Here is a 12,502-nt window from a genome sequence, read left to right as displayed (position 1 = left end):
GTTCGATGGTGATACATGCTGGTAGATTTTAAGGTCACTTTACATGACGTAAGGCTTGGTTTTCCTGTATATTTTCTGCTTGTTAAATTGTTACAACTGGAAGCAATTTTCTTATATTCACACTATTCCTGACTATAAAGTGTTACCTCTGGAAGCTTCTTTTAGACATGTGTCAGCCAGTTGTACTTAGCAAAAGAGGCTCATGTGTTCAACTTTGTTTATTACAAATCTGTAATTTTGTTGATGACCGTGGACTTCAGTGGATGTTGACTAGGGTTGTGATACTCATATATAACTCCATTCATTTTCTTTTTTCTGGATACTTCTTGCAGTGGGTCACTAGTATAGCAGTTACAGCAAGAGGCTACTTGACAGAGTGGTTAAAAAGGCTTTGGAGCCAGCAAGACCCCTATGTAGCAAGTTATTCAATTTCTTCATCTATATATTGTGGATAATAATATCTACTTTCCTGCAGAATGGTTTTAAGAACTAGGGGTAGGTTAGGGAAAGTTTCTGATACATATCAGTGTTTGTTACATGGTAGTAGTATTGGGTACTAGTACCATTACTACTATACCTAATGAATTGGGTAAGGCTAGTTTATGAAAACACTGAACAGAGAAAAGGTATTGCTATTTACTATGTTTTTTAGCACTTTACAAACATGGGTAGACATCACAATCACCTGGGATCCTGGTTAAAAATTCAGACTCTTGGCTTCCATTCTAGGAATTCTGACTTCAGAGGTCTGGAGTGGGTCCAGGAATCTATACCCCCTCACAAGTGCTCAATACAATCCCTAAGAGGGTGATCTGGGGATCACAATTTGAGAATAACTGCCATATAATAGAGAATTAATCCTATTGGTGTAATTATGATTATTTTGACTGTCACTATATCAGTTTAAAAAAAATAAGAATATTGTTCTCAAGATATTAGCTTAGTTTAAATGTTGTTGTTATTGTTGTTTTTTTAACTGTACAGGCTTTAACTTCTATATGTGATACAAAATAAGTCCCAATATTTTTTCCTAATAATTTATGGATTGTTTCTCTTGTTAAAAAGCCTGATTTTTAGCTTTTCGTGCATGATAGACTCTAAAATTTAATGAAAGCTTTGGATTCACACCCATGTAGGCATGACCTTTATTTGTATAAAGGCTTCCTGGGTACCATTCATATACTTCCTGGGAGGCAATGGACGCCAAGTTAAAAGTATTTAGGCTAAAGAATTTGGTATTAACCATTTGCTGTTTAGAGAACTATTTCTGTACTCTTTAGATTTTACAGGTCTAAAACATGGTTATTGTGCAATGGAAAAATAAATGTGACCTTTAAATATCTATTTATTCCTTCTCAAATAGCTTTGATTGCTTATCCTGTAGGAGGATTGGAAAGAATAGTTCTTTACAAAATTGAATTGGAAAATTCTAATAAGGAGGCTGTTCATTCTGTGAAAAGAACACAAGTTTCTACTTTGGATAACAAGGAATTCGGTAAAAGCAAACTTTAAATGCTACCACATTAAATTCTACCACAAGTTTTGGCAAAGCAGATATGTATTACCCAGCAAGTTTGATAGTTTGTAATGCAACTAAGCCTTAGGAGAGAAATGTAGGCAATGCCCAGTTTCTTTTTGCTTGCATTACCCGGGGGATTAAAATACTTCAATGGTCCAGTGCTCTTAGGAAAAAGACCAAAATCATTTCCTTGTCTTGGAATACCTGGCTTTATTTATCGCTCCAGCCTCATTTTATACCATGCTCCCCTTCTCCTCAGTTCTTCTGTTACACTGGACTCCTGGCATCCCCCCCTTATATGCCATGCTCCTATAGCCACAGGGCCTTTGCATGTGCTTTTGCTCCACTTGGAATGCTCTTTTCTGCCCTCTTTGCTTACTTAATTATCACTTACTCAAAGATCACAGCTAAATTATCCTCCCTGACAAGGTCAATTCATGAATCTCTCTTACACAGCCCTCATCATAGTTCTAATTTTGCATTTATTTATGACTATTTGATTATAAGCTTATTCCCCACTAGACTGTAAGCTTCATAAGGACAAGGACCATAACTGTTTTTGCTACCCAGACTGTTAAGGACTTGGTGCTCTCAGACTATTAACTATATGGAAGAATGAATAAAAGAATGAATGAAGGCTTGCATCATATTGTATCAACCTAGCATCTAAAATAATAAGAAACAATAAGTATCTAGATAAAGGTCTAGGAGTACCTCTTTGAGCTTTAGTTTCACGTGCATAAAAGGAGAGCATTTGAGTAAATAATCACTGGGTTCCTTTTCAGTTTTAAAAATCAGTGATTTAACAACCAAATGTTCATCAACTGACGAACTAATTAACAAAATGAGGCAGATCCATTTGGTAGATTATTCAGTCAGGAAAAGCAATAAGTACTGATACTTGCTACATCATGAATGACCCCTGGAAATATTATGCTGAGTAAAAGAAGCCTCTTACAAAAGACTATATTGTATTACTTTATTTATATGAAATGTCCAGAAGAAGAGGCAAATCCACAGAGACAGAAACTAGATTAGCAATTGCCAAGAGTACATGGGAGGTAGAAATGGGGAGTGACTGCTAATAGGTATGGGGTTTCTATCAGGGTGATGAAAATGTTCTAAAATTAGATAGTAGAGATGATTATATAACTCTGAATATACTAAAATCACTGAATTGTGTATTTAAAAGGCTGAATTTTATATGGGAATTATGTCTCAATGTAGCTATTATTAAAAAATCAATGACCCAGTGGCTACATTAATTCATAGCTTTAAAATTAAAATCTAAAATAATTCAGTAAATATTAATTTTTTAAAACATTTGTTTTCAAAGAGTTAAGCCTATCTTCCCATAATAGAACAAAACATTCAGAATATCCATTCTGAATATTTCTTCATTTGTTACTATATATTATACACTGAATTATACCCCGTCTACTTAGACCTTATCAAAAAATGCATGAAACACCCTCACTGATTTCAAGGAGCTTATATAATCATATCTGGGATATAATTATAACTGTAACACAAAACACTGGGTTGAGAGTTTTGTACAGAAGAAAAAGCACAAATCAGGGATTATGCTGAGCCAAAGGAAAGATTATAATGAATTCCAATTATTCAGGAGAGCCTGGTATTTCAGATGAGCTTTATAAAGTTACATATGATTTGGGCAAGCAGTGGATGAGGGACAGAAGAAGAAGAAACTGAGAAAATAGCAGAAGCAAAAGAATAGAAGCAGGAGAGAATGAGGAAAGTAGTTCTCATTAGAACTACAAGTGATTGGTGACACAAGGAATTTGGGGAGATAGAATGGGAAATATAGGCTGGGGCCATATGACAGGGAGCTTGGAATCCTAGTTGGAAGACTGTATATCCATTCTGTAGTAATAGGGTTTTAACTGGAGGTTTTAGGTAAAATATCATAAATTAGTTGTGTTCTAGGAAGATTAATCTTGAATTGAAATGGATGAGTTCATCAACTATGTGTGGAACGAGTGTCTTGGGATGGACCAACAGTCTTGGGATAGACCAATGGTAGGGTGGCAGGGTGAAGAAAGCTAGTAAAGACAATAATGAAGGAACAAGACAAATCAACATTGCAGAATCTAATGAAAAAAAGATTTCAAGGAGAAATGGATGACCATGAATAATATATTTTATGTACATGTACAGTATTTAATCTTTAACAGTCTTCTGATGTATTATAACCTGTCTGAAGTCTCACCGTCAGCTGTGGGTGGCACAGTCAAGACTGAAATCAAGTTTTCAGTATTCTTTTCACGGTATCATTGCTGTGACAAAGAGAAGTCATTCAGCATAAAGGCTAAGAGACAACCGTTCAGTATTTTAATAAGATTCAGGGGATCTCTCAAAAAGTGTTTCACCAAGCAGTAGGGTGAGAAAAAGAACCATTTAGCAAAACGCTAAGAAGAGAATGGGACAGATAAACGAGGCAGTAAGTGGAGTGGCCATGTTACAGGAGTTTGGATAGCAAAGGGAATGAGAAGACGGTAGCTAGAAATATTAGCAGGTTTAAGCAGTACGCTTTTAGTCTGGGACTTTCAGAATAAGGATTCTGGAGGATTCTGGAGTAAAAAGGTACCAGACTGGTCAGGATCCAGCAATAGAGCACACTCACAGGAGTAAGGCAGCCATATGATATCACACTGAAGACCACTGAAAGGGAGGGAATGATTTACCTTATTTCGAAAATCTGTTTCATATGGACTACTGACCCTGATATCAAATTTTATATTTTCTCCTCATTAATTCATCTTAGTCAATGGTACAGTTGTTTCTCCTTGTATTTAATTATATCTCTTAGGACAGTGGAAGGAAAAAAATTAAATATTCAGACATCCCTCAACTTTTGAAAACGTTTTAAAGTGAGTTTATTTATTTATTTTTAAATTAATTTATTTATTTTATTTATGACTGTGTTGGGTCTTCGTTTCTCTGTGAGGGCTTTCTCTAGTTGTGGCAAGCGGGGGCCACTCTTCATCGCGGTGTGCAGGCCTCTCACTATCGCGGCCTCTCTTCTTGCGGAGCACAGGCTCCAGACGCGCAGGCTCAGTAATTGTGGCTCACGGGCCTAGCTGCTCCGCGGCATGTGGGATCCTCCTAGACCAGGGCTCGAACCCGTGTCCCCTGCATTGGCAGGCAGACTCTCAACCACTGCGCCACCAGGGAAGCCCCGAAAACGTTTTAAATGTTAAATTGTATCCAATGTTTATACAGTTCCCAACTCTATTTGAAAGTGGAATGCCACCTACTGGAAATGTATCTTGAATATGTATACTATAACACAAAAAGTGTTGGAGATTAGATGAGTTTTGTTATCATTTCATTATAGTACCTGGCAGATGCTATTAGTTTTTCTGATCATTAAAAATAGAACAACTTCAAAATACATTTAAGGTTAATACATACTTCTGCTGGAGTTTAACAGGAACACAACAGCAAACGATACATTTAATGTCATAATGCTATAAGTTAACTGTGGAGTCCTCTTAAAATAAAAATATCAGTCCTGCTTTACCACATGTCATTTGAGTCTCTTGAGCATTTGACTACCTGCTGTGGTTATTGTTTCTTTAAAGGACAATTTAATTATGGGGTTACTCAGCTTCAAAAAGGAGCATCATAGATGCAAAAATAAATGACTCATAGACATGATCTCAACTATCAAATGTCAATTATTTATTAGATTCAAAATGATGTCATCAAAACAAAAGAATGATTTGTACAGATTTTTCTAAAGCTTCCATATATGCCCAAGTTAATAGAGATGGATGCTAATTAGTTTCTGATTACAGTGGGTCCACAAAGTGAATCTGCTATATTTTTAACACCTTTTCAATTTCCTTATTCTTTCTTCACATGTTACTACAAAGAGGAAACCTGCCCTTTAACTGTGCCTGAAAACAAAATACGTGTAGTCATGGCTGGCAACTCTATTTCTTTCTCTCTCTCTTTTTTTTTTTTTCCTTTTTTAACCCTTGGACATATATTTAGAAACAGTTTTCAAGTAAGTTTTCTGAAAAAGCCAGAAATCAGAAAGACTGAATAACATTACTAATGGCCCTCTGTTGTGGTGTTAAGCAAATGGATACTTTCTCAAAGAAAAGCCTTGATATATGATTTTAAGTGAGGAAGACTATTTTCCAAATTTGGAAAATTTCTTTTCAATTTGATTCTTTGATCATAGCATGAACATAGGTCACGGACTAATGAACTGACCATTTATAAAATGAGTATGCACACGAACAGCCATCTGTTCTCTGGTCAACACTAGCTTCTATCCCTTCTCAAAAGGTCAAGGTCTTGCTCTTTGGTTGATTCCCAGATGACTGTCTGAAGTTGTTAATATCTGACAATGCTACCTGAATTTGATACCATCAATTGCAAGCTGAAATTGCAACTCGTGCAAAAGATGCAGGATTTCTTGAAGAGCATGAAGGCAACGTTGGAGAAATGCTCAAGTAACAGACAAATCACGGAAAAATAAATATCTGGTATAGTTAGATCAGTTCCCCAGGGAAGAACAGAAAATCCATAAGGATGAGGACATAATATTCACTTTAGCAGATAATTATTTGTATGTCACAGTAATTATAAAGAAACTAGGGAATACTGATTAAGCTCTTGAAATTTTTATAAAAACAGCTTTTCTAAGGAGACACAAAAGGTCAAATGAGACATGAAGGATGTTGAACTGTACTATACTAAAATCTGTAGGGAAATGATTCTCAACAAAACCAAACAACACTTGATTCATTCCTTTTTCTTAGAATCAGCATATTGTTGTAATTATAATATAAATATTTCTATGAATAGTGATAACAAACTTATTTCATAACATCTAATTTTACTTTTTCAAATTAAAGGTTGCCTCACACTTTTTTCACTGCTTTTAGTGAAATTTGATCTGTGTTTGAAGAAGAGGTACTTCAAGTGTCCCCTATTCTGATACCAATTATTGTCAGTTAATGAGGGCCTCTTGTACATGCTTAACGCAAAAGATCTAATTTTGAATAAATCTATTTCCATAAGTGCTACCTGGAAGTCGTACAAAACTGTCTAAGATATTGAATTATCACCAAAATAGTTTAGTGGAGAAAACTACTAACGAATAGCAGCTAGAAGAAACCGCATTTAAAAAATTGTTTTCTAGAACAGTCCAGTTACTTCTATTTAAATATTTTTCTTTCAGAGCTTATTTATTCATGTTTGCAGTCTCTCTCTCTCAGAATATTTCTGCTGCACTAACTAAAATATAGTGGGAAATTCCTGATTATGTTTAAAATCTCCATCTCTTTGGTTGTGCATAATATACCATAACTCTATAGTCCTGTCAACAGCCCCTGAGGTTCTCAGCATTTCTGTGGGGAGGCCATTAGATGGGGGAGTTTATTTCAGTAGCAAAAGTATTCTGTTTTGGGATTTGCCGACACTAGCACTTTGTCTTTCCTGCCCCCTTCTACAACATGCCTGGCAAACTATAATTATCAGTATTTTCTTCTATAGCAGATAATTATTTGTTATTTTTGCTTAAGCAATAAAAGAACCTAACAGTATTCTCACCACAAACAAGACTCATGTGCAAAGGGTTATAGCCTTGTCTGCCTGCACAATATGGAAAGATCCCAACTGCTCTCCATAAAACAGACTGCCGTTGTAAGTCACTCCAGTGAAATATCAGACAATTTTACGGAAATCCTTGACAAAAGGCTTCCAAGAGAAAGCAAGATAGTCACATTTAAGAAGATCTCCCTTTTCTTAGTTCCATTTATCTTTTAACTGCTGATGTTCATACCAGAGAATGTATCAGCAAAATGAATGCTGGTAAGATTCTTAAGGCTAGGAGCAAAATTCTTTTTGCTAGAATTTATGATTATGTAGCTAGGGTACTGAACTCCCTGTGTGACAGTCATTTTAGTTAACTCAAGGGTCAAACTACCAAATTAGCTCATCTGGATTAGGGCAGATTAAGACAGGGATTTTTGCAGAATTCTCGTCTCAACGGCGTTGGGCACAGACTTGATGAATACCTCAGTATCTGCTAGGAATACTAAATTGAAGTTATGATTAAACAAATGCAATGATCCTAAGATTACAAGTCTGTTCATCCGTCTTAGTCCCTACCCTGATCTATAGCTTCTTTTTGGTACCTCTCCTTAAGGCTGGAAAGATCCAGTGGATCTCGAGGTAAAGTAGTACAAACTGGTGCAAACTAGTGAATGCACATGGTATGCAAAACAAAATCCTCCAGCAGACCATGGGACCTGCCAAAGCTCAGCAAGGCAGAGCCCTTAGCTTACCGGAATGTGTAACATGTCCCCCCAGGCGACTGCACATTCCTCTCTCCAGCAAAAGCAGGACATCTGTGGTTTTACTGTGGCATTATACAAGCTTTTCCAAATCTCTTTTTTTGCCACCTGAGCATACATAGCCCTAAGATTGTTAGATCAATTTTGAAACCAGTAGTAGTAATCGTGGGTTGTTCCACAGATCAAAAGACTGGGATGGTTACTAACAAGAAATGTTCTCTTATAGTATTATATTTACTTCAAAAATTGAGAGATTCTGTCAAAAATGTGCAAAACTGTGGCTTCTCTGTTATGTGGTCAAAAAAGGATGATACAAAGAGACAGAAACAGCTATAGAGGGATTAAAGAGTGGGTAATTCCTCTCCCCAATTAGCTGTTAACATGGAGCAAAAGGACCTGCCCACCATCAAGCAGAAAAGCTTTGAATATGTGCCCTTAAATTACTCTGTGCCCTGTTTCCCTCTTCTACACATACAACAAGGTCAATGGTCTGTGCTAAGCCCCACTTTCTTTAAGTTTCTACATCAAATGAGACAATAACTATGAAGGCACATTGGAGGTGATAAAGTTCTTTCTGTTGATTATTGATTAGTACTTGGGCATCTGTCATGAGCAACATGTTAGGTAGAAAAGATAATAATAGCCATGCCATACTGTACTTTCTACATTGTACTTTAGCCTTAAATAAATGGAGGGGTTTATTTTTCCCAGAAACTTCTTATTTAGACCAGGTCTGAAGCCAAGGTCTGAACAGGCAATCCTATTCAACTAACTATTATTGTCCCCATGATTGAAGCCAGCTGGACTCCTGGTGGAGTTGAATGAAAGAATGACAGTGCACAGCCAGTAGTCCTCTTTGTTAAGGATGTCTTATCTTTCTTTGATATTTGAGGTTAAGCAGTTTCTTTTGTAAATGGTCTCAGTTCAAGCTACTGATTTTTGAACTTGAGATGTCTGCCTGAATCATTAGCCTCCCTCCTAGGGCTGCCAGTGAGGTGTGGTTGCCAAAGCATCTCTTGACACTTTGCTTCCTATTTCCAGAAAATGGGGCAAGTTGTGAAGCCATTTTAAGATTTGGTAGTAAATTTCCAATGTGTAATATTTACTTCAGCGAAGTGGCCCCAAGCACCATAGGTAGCTCTTCACTTTCATGAAAACCCCAATGGAGTGGAGATGAAAGCAGCTCTTTTGCCCCTTTCTTGTTTACCTATTTCTGTCCCCCTGTAACCTTATAACCCTAATTATAGGAATGAGATCACTAAGCAGTTGAAACTAACTCCTGATTTATGCTTTTCTGAATGCACACCATGCCCTGCCTAACCTGCCAATTCTTTTCCTAGATAAAAAGAAGTAAGAATGAAGAATTAAGTAGTTAAAGAATGATTAGTTATCTACCGGCAACAGCCCCCTACGGAGTCCTGCAGGCAGATCACTCCAGCAAGATAACATCTGAAGAGAGAGTCAGACAGTCTGCATGCAATGGAGAATGATGCAGAACCCAACCTCCTGCCTTGATGATTCACTTTCTTCCCCCCATCTTTTCCTTTTAAAACTGTCCTGGCTGAGCAGAATCTTCCAAGTTGGTCTCTGAACACGAGTCCACTTTCTCCCCAGATTGCCTGCTTTTCTGATTAAAGCACCTTTGCTTTCTACTGACACTTGCCTCTCAAATTATTGGCTTTTGAGCAGTGAGCAGCCGAACCTGAGTTTGGTAACAGAGTTAGTCCAGTTTTGGCGTGCTCAGAATCTGCTAAGGTTCTTTCAATAACCTGAGTCTTCCTGGTCTCTTTCAGTTGTCAGGAGAGCTGGTTCCTGTTCTGCGAGCTCATTAAAAGAGATCGCCAGTACAAATATGTACTTTTATCGGTAGTAGGTATTAACTATCAATACTAGTAAAAGAGGTTTAGGATTTATTTCCGTATTCATCTTCCACTTTGAAGAGTGCTGGGATTCTGATCCAGAGAGCTTACAAAAGGCTCAATCTTCTGACAGCTCAGGGAGGCCAAGGTGACTCCAAGCCAGCTGAAGAGGAGCATGTGAAATCAAATGCAGTGTTTTCATCAGCATTTAGTTTATCACCGAATGGGTAGCCTACTGCCTCTTGGCATATTTGCTAATTCTACCTAAATGAATTTGAAGATAAAAAATTTTAGTAGTTCTATATTTGTTTTAAAAGCCAACGACATTTTTAACCTCCGTAGTAAATGCGATCTGCCAACTTTTTCTTTTTAACTGAGAGTTGATTTGTTTCATTTTGGGGGAGAATATAAAAAGCAAATAAATGGTTGACCTTCATTTGAGCTGAAAACTGAAGCTTAGGCATATCAGGCAATTTCCTTTCAGACTAGATAAAATTTAAAAGATGAACAGGTAGTTTAGAAAAGCAACAATGACAACATTATATGCTTGAGTCAGATGTTGTATAAATTAGTTTGAGAGATTTTTCACACAAAATGTCTGTGAAAAGAGGAATTTATAAAGATGAAACTTGAAGCTTGGAAGAGTTTATGCATATCACATAAGTAAACAAATGGCCTTTCTTTAAATGCCATTAAGTAGAAAGTCTGGGGCTTCCCTGGTGGCGCAGTGGTTGAGAATCTGCCTGCCAATGCAGGGGACACGGGTTCGAGCCCTGGTCTGGGAAGATCCCACATGCCGCGAGCGACTGGGCCCGTGAGCCACAATTACTGAGCCTGCGCGTCTGGAGCCTGTGCTCCGCAACAAGAGAGGCCGCGATACTGAGAGGCCCGCGCACCGCGATGAAGAATGGCTCCCACTTGCCGCAACTGGAGAAAGCCCTCACAGAGAAACGAAGACCCAACACAGCCATAAATAAATAAATAAATAAATAAAATATTAAAAAAAAAAAAAAAAAGTAGAAAGTCTTTTACAATTTAATTTTAGTTTGTAGATACAAGGTGTCTTTGAAAATTAAGATTTATCTTTAAAAATATAAGTAGTACTCCTTCAAAGGGGACTAAGATGCTGAATATCCCTTATCCTTTCTTATCTGCAGGTCCTAACAGAAAAATATATTGCCAGTCAAATGTGACTTAACCTTCCAGAACTGATTTGCAGTAAACTTAAGAACCATTATTGATGGAACCCAGAATCAATCAATATTTTTCTCATTTACATACTTGGTAAGTCATTAGCAACAAAAGGGGGAAAAGACACTAAAATAATTAAACTCCCAGGAACAGACCTCTATATAGCATACTGATTTCCAAGCTCACTATTATTTTGGCCATAATTCATTAAACTTCTCTTTATAAATAATGAATAGCTATTTACCTCTTTTTAAAGTTATGTTTTACATGTCAAAGATTATTAAATATCTTATGAAAATCAATAGCATTTTCCCTCTAGATTCAAAAAATTATTTTCCTGAAGTATGAAACATGGTCAGAGTTAAGCCTAAAAAGAATAAGGAATAATTCTTCGTGAAAATGTTCCAAAAATAAAATCCTACACTATTTTGACTAAAAAATAAAAGAAAGAAAAAAAGAGGGAGAACTAGAAAAGATTAATTGACGAACTAGAACTAGTGTATGTCACTAAATATAAATAAATACAAATAAAATAATTGGAATACCAGCCTCCATTTATTGACCATCTCTAAGTACATACTGATTTGTAGTAGAAACGTTGTTAAGTAGAGTCTGTTTTATAACCTAATTTTAATTTATAGATACAAAGTCTAAGTCTTTAAAAATTAAAATTTGTAAAGTACTTCACAATCTTGCTAGGTACTTCACAATCAAAGTGACATTTATTCCTCACAACAACTCTGAGGCAAGTATGATTGAAATTTACTGGTGAGAAACCTATCGCCCCAGAGTCACTGGCCAAGAGCACACACCTGTCGATGGGAGACACTTAAACCTGAACTGACATGAGCTATTAGCCTCTCAACAATCTGCTTGCTAGTCATAAAAAACTGAGCATGAATCTTTGCATGCAAATTAAGCATAACCTGAACCTGCAGGAAGGGTTGCATAGTCACAATCCTGGCTTAACTGATGGAGTCCTGCAGAGAAGCAACAGCAGAGCATTTGAAATCAGTCGGCCCCAAGCAGCACTAACACCTGGGGAAGGCTGCAAATTCTAGGCAGTGGCCTCCGAGCTACACATGGTGTCTCAACTCCACCAGCCCTACAAAGAGATGTGTCACTTTTGATTCTGCAACAGGGGCTGACGGAGAGCTCCTGCAAAAGATCACATCTATGAGGCCAAAGGCAGAGAGTGGAAAATAATTACTCAATAATTCACCTTTCTTTGAGTCAGGCAATAATGGACCCTTGCAACTCCGGGGATTGGTAGGGATTTTGTTACAAATTCGGAGGGGACAAACATCTATCCAGAATAGGTTCTGATGGTGGATGACCCAGGAAGCGTGTTGTAGAGAAGATAAATCCTATGAAGCCAGCTGGGAGGAGTGAGAGCAGCTGGTCGGTGTAGAGGCTGAAATAGCTAGGAAAGGCTCAGAAAAATCTGCATTGCAGATAAGCCTCAAGGGAGACAGCTGAAACTCTTAACATCTCCCCAAGCCAGCTTCTCTCCAGGGAGCAGAGTGGCCTCAGGTGGTGTAATTTAGAATGTATATAATTTTCAGGCTTTTCTGGTGACCTTGGGTGATTTAACACGA

General features: G+C 37.3%; 1 protein-coding gene across 34 annotated transcripts in view; it reads right to left on the bottom strand.

Moving 5' to 3' along the window:
- MAP2 (microtubule associated protein 2) overlaps window positions 1–12,502 on the bottom strand; it is a 279,762-nt gene that overhangs the window by 116,616 nt on the left and 150,644 nt on the right. The window lies entirely within an intron of this gene.

The sequence above is a fragment of the Balaenoptera acutorostrata genome, chromosome 8 (assembly GCF_949987535.1).
Source record: "Balaenoptera acutorostrata chromosome 8, mBalAcu1.1, whole genome shotgun sequence".
In the NCBI taxonomy this organism is placed as follows: Eukaryota; Metazoa; Chordata; class Mammalia; order Artiodactyla; family Balaenopteridae; genus Balaenoptera; species Balaenoptera acutorostrata.
This window is presented reverse-complemented; position numbering and strand designations above follow the sequence as displayed.